Consider the following 5,254-nt stretch of genomic DNA (forward strand, 5'->3'; position numbering starts at 1 on the left):
CAGTTCTTGAAGAACCAAAAGAGAGCAAAGCCTCACCTTTTCTGATTTCTATTCATTAATATTCTGAAAAACGTTTACAAACTTTAGAGCCTATTTAAGGGCTCCATAAAACTTGACAGACAAGAAAATATATTCTAAAATAACTCCTAATTGATACCTTACCATATCAGGAATCAAATTTGACCTAAAAAGCATTAATTGCACCTAAAACAAGGAAAATACCTAAAAAACGTACTAAATAATAAAGCCCTAAATAAAAGTTGATTTGGTGTGAAATTAGCAGATCCAAAATAGGAAAAAATCTGTCTTAACTGATATAGAGCTGGAAAGTCAATCAGCCATTAATTCACACCATAAATCACTCCCAATTAAGCCAGATCAGCCCTAAATAGCTTGAATTAAATTTATTACCCTTTCATCTTCCTTTGGGCCAAGCTTGGAATGTCCTGCGTTAGAATCAACCAAAATCTCTTGAATTAGCCCATTAAGTGCTTCTTTGATCTTCTTGGATCTTGCTCTTGTAATAGGCCCAACTGGAACATGCAATGGATCCTTGAATGCTTGTTGATTCTCATCATTCCTCCTCTCTTCAAAAGGATTCGTCCTCGAATCGTCACCTACATCAAAAGGAGAAAGATCAGAAACATTAAATGTAGCACTAATGTTATATTCACCTGGAAAATCCAACTTGTATGCATTATCATTGATTCTCTCAAGGACTTGAAATGGACCATCCCCCCTAGGATGCAGCTTAGACCGCCTACGAGCTGGAAATCTTTCTTTTCTCATATGCACCCAAATCCAATCACCCGGTTCAAAGAGGACTTGTCGACGGACCTTGTTGGCTTTGGTCGCATATTGCTCATTTTTCTTCTCTATATGTTGCCGTACACTTTCATGGAGTTTCTTCACCATCTCAGCCTTCTTTTCACCATCCAAACTAGTCATTTCATTAATTGGTAATGGTAGCAAATCCAAAGGAGTTAGTGGATTAAAACCATAAACAATCTCAAATGGTGAAAAATTAGTAGTAGAACGAACACTCTGATTATATGCAAACTCAAAGAATGGCAAACGACCCTCCCAATTTTTGAAGGTCTTCCGAATTATAGTATGCAATTCCTCAACTTGACTTTGACTCTCCTTTGTCTCCTCTGGATTACTCCTATAGGCTGGTCGGTTAGGAATTGTCGCACCTGGCACAAAATCAATTTGATGCTCTATTCCTCTAATAAGTGGCAACCCACTAGGAACATCATTAGGAAACACGTCCTCAAATTCCTGCAACAATGACATAACAACACTAGGCAAATATTTGTCAAGTTCGTTAGTATTAAAACACACCTCTTTGTACAAGAGTACAAATATAGGCTGGTTTGTATAAAAAACACTTTTGACATCATTCGCCTTAGCATAAAAACTCCCTTTTTTTTTTTGTCTTTCTCTCATTTTTTCCACCCTTAACTGTCTTTTCATTCCTTTTTATATTTTCATTTTCTTTTTTCTGTTCACTCTCTTTCTCAGCTTCTTCTGTTGCATTCTCAATCTCACAATTTTTCAAGTCATTTTCTCTTTTCAGTTTCACTTGATCTTCAAACACTTGTCTTGGAGTCAACGGTACAAGTGTAATGGTTTTATTATCTTTAACAAAAGAATACCTATTCTTGAACCCATCATGACTGACCTTCCTGTCAAACTGCCATGGCCTGCCCAATAAAATGTGACCTGCTTGCATTGGAACAACATCACAAAGTACTTCGTCCTTGTACCTCCCAATTGAAAAAGAAATCAGTACTTGCTCATTTACCTTAACCTCTCCACAATCATTCAACCACTGCAACTTATATGGTCTAGGGTGTTTCAAGGTAGGTAAATTCAATTTTTCGACTAAAGTAGTGCTAGCCACATTAGTACAGCTCCCCCCATCTATAATCAAACAACATACCTTGTTGTTGACGTGGCATCTAGTGTGAAAAATGTTCTCCCTTTGTTGTTCCATGTCATCCTCTTTGACTTGGGCACTTAAAGCACGCCTAGCCACAAGTGACTCGCCCTCCACTGGATACTCCACTTCCTCATCATAACCAGCCTCAAGTGATGGAATCTGGTCATCATCTTCCTCGCTTTCAGTTTCCACCTCTCCATCAATACGTGCGATCATAGTCTTCTTATTTGGGCATTGTGAAGCAATATGACCTACTCCCAAACAACAAAAACACTTAATATCACGATTACAAGTCTGGGATTCATTTTTACCTTTGTTGATTCTGGGAGCTTCATCTCTCCTTTTTTGTGGTTCGGCTTTGGACTTGAAAACAGCCCCTTCGTCTTTCCTCCAATTTGACCTCCATGAAGTAGAAGAGCCCAGATTTTGAAATGACCGAGTTCCTTTCCTTTTAAGCTGTCGTTCCACCTTTATTGCCATGTGCACCATGTCCTCCAACTCCACGTAGTACTGCAACTCCACCACGTTGGCAATGTCACGATTCATCCCATTCAAAAACCTTGCCGTGGTAGCTTCTCTATCCTCCTCTACATTTGCCCGAATCATGGCAATCTCCATCTCCTTGTGGTAGTCATCCACGCTCCTATAGCCTTGAGTAAGACTCTGTAATTTCTGATACAAGTCCCTACAGTAGTGACTAGGAACAAACCGCCTCCTCATGATTGCCTTCATTTCCTCCCAACTCTCGATAAGTCTCTCATGGTTTCTCCTTCTGTTCATCATAAGTTGGTCCCACCATATAATAGCATAGTCAATAAACTCAATGGCTGCGAGTTTTACCTTTTTCTCCTCGGAGTAGTTGTAGTACTCAAAGATTAAATCCACCTTTCTGTCCCACTCCAAGTATGCTTCTGGATCATTTTTCCCTTGGAATGTTGGTATCTTCATTTTTATGTTTCCTAAGTTCCTGTCAGTCCCATCTTGCCATCTGGGATCTCTTCGGAAACCTCTGCCACGCCTTTCTCTCCTTGGCACAAACTTGCCCTCATTGTTCAATGAAGATTGATCTTCTTCATCTTCAAACTCATCCTCGTGGTAGTCATCAGAATCATTCATGCGAGAACGCCTTTCTTGCCATCTAGCATTAGGGCCTCTTTGGGGACGCTCCTCACGCAAAGTAGCAATAACAGTGTCTTGCCCATCCATCCGATCCCGAATCTCATTAAACACCACGTTCATGCGTTCAAATTGTTGTTGCATAGCTTGTAAAATGATGGACGACTCCTCCCCTCCTTCCCTATTTGATGTTTCACACCTGAAATACATACTTTTGAAACAACACAGAGTTGTTAGAAATAATTCCTCACAACACTCCCTCACGTATTTGCACTCAAATTATGTCACTCCCACTCGTGTTTCACTCTTAAATTGGCTTTTTCCCGATAACAATCTCACACTCTCTTGCCTTTTTCCACTTGCAACTTCGCCTTTTCAGTTCTTCATTAAACTAATAAACTTGATCAAGAAATTCAACTTGTAGCGTAAAAACAAATACCAACGGCAAGAAAATATGACAGAAACAGTAAATCAAAGGAAGAGGACAAAAGAAAACAATATTCTGGTCTGAGAGATTTGAAACTACAAACAAAATTTTTTTTTTTTTTGGAACAGGGTGCATGATTTTAACCTAGTGCACTTCAACAAAAAAAAAAGAAAAAAGAACGATGAATGAAGAACACAAAAGGAATAGGATATGATGATAACAGGAAACAGAAAAAATAAAGGGATAGAAAACTGATTTTAGAACTTGTGCTCTGATACCAAATGATGCGAACCTCAATCGACTCGCTTTGAGACCCAACAAAAATATTGGAATATTTACCCAGGAAAGCTAAAATTTAGATTTATGAAGAAAACCCTGACCCAACGTTTATAATTGAAACGCGAACCAAAGGTATAAGTTGACCTTGACCCAATGATTATAAAGAATCATGAACCAAAGGTATAAAGTTTGAACGCCACAAGGAAGAATCCTTGATAAGTTCACAATTCTTGAAGAACTAAAAGAGAGCAAAGCCTCACCTTTTCTGATTTCTATTCATTAATATTCTAAAAAACATTTACAAACTTTAGAGCCTATTTAAAGGCTCCATAAAACTTGACAGACAAGAAAATATATTCTAAAATAAGTCCTAATTGATACCTTACCATATCAGGAATCAAATTTGACCTAAAAAACATTAAATGCACCTAAAACCAAGGAAAATACCTAAAAAATGTACTAAATAATAAAACCCTAAATAAAAGTTGATTTGGTGTGAAATTAGTAGATCCAAAATAGGAAAAAATCTGCCTTAACTGATATAGAGCTGGAAAGTCAATCAGCCATTAATTCCCACCATAAATCACTCCCAATTAAGCCAGATCAGCCCTAAATAGCTTGAATTAAATTTATTACACTTTCATCTTCGTTTTGGCCAAGCTTGAAATGTCCTGCGTTAGAATCAACCCAAATCTCTTGAATCAGCCCATTAAGTGCTTCTTTGATCTTCTTGGATCTTGCTCTTGTAATAGGCCCAACTGGAACATGCAATGGATCCTGGAATGCTTGTTGATTCTCATCATGAACGCATGAACGTGGTGTTTAATGAGATTCAGGATCGGATGGATAGGCAAGACACTGTTATTGCTACTTTGCGTGAGGAGCGTCCCCAAAGAGGCCCTAATGCTAGAAGGCAAGAAAGGCTTTCTCGCATGAATGATTCTGATGACTACCACGAGGAAGAGTTTGAAGATGAAGAAGATCAATCTTCATTGAACAATGAGGGCAGGTTTGTGCCAAGGAGAGAAAGGCGTGGTAGAGGTTTCTGAAGAGATCCAAGATGGCAAGATGGGACTGACAGGAACCTAGGAAACATAAAAATGAAGATACCAACATTCCAAGGGAAAAATGATCCAGAAGCATACTTGGAGTGGGAGAAGAAGGTGGAATTAATCTTTGAGTGCCACAACTATTCCGAGGAGAAAAAGGTAAAACTCGCTGTCATTGAGTTTATAGACTATGCTATTATATGGTGGGATCAACTTGTGATGAACAGGAAGAGAAACCATGAGAGACCTATTGAGAGTTGGGAGGAAATGAAGGCAATCATGAGGAGGCGGTTTGTTCCTAGTCACTACTATAGGGACTTGTATCAGAAATTGCAGAGTCTTACTCAAGGCTATAGGAGCGTGGATGACTACCACAAGGAGATGGAGATTGCCATGATTCGGGCAAATGTAGAGGAGGATAGAGAAGCTACCATGGCA

At 38.8% G+C, this 5,254-nt stretch overlaps 1 pseudogene; it reads right to left on the reverse strand.

The window, feature by feature from the left end:
* Positions 1 to 2,677, reverse strand: part of LOC142607562 (uncharacterized) — a 15,916-nt pseudogene extending 13,239 nt beyond the window's left edge.
* Between the last annotated feature and the right edge of the window lie 2,577 nt (positions 2,678 to 5,254).

This window comes from Castanea sativa, chromosome 8, assembly GCF_040712315.1.
Source record: "Castanea sativa cultivar Marrone di Chiusa Pesio chromosome 8, ASM4071231v1".
NCBI classification, from domain to species: domain Eukaryota; kingdom Viridiplantae; phylum Streptophyta; class Magnoliopsida; order Fagales; family Fagaceae; genus Castanea; species Castanea sativa.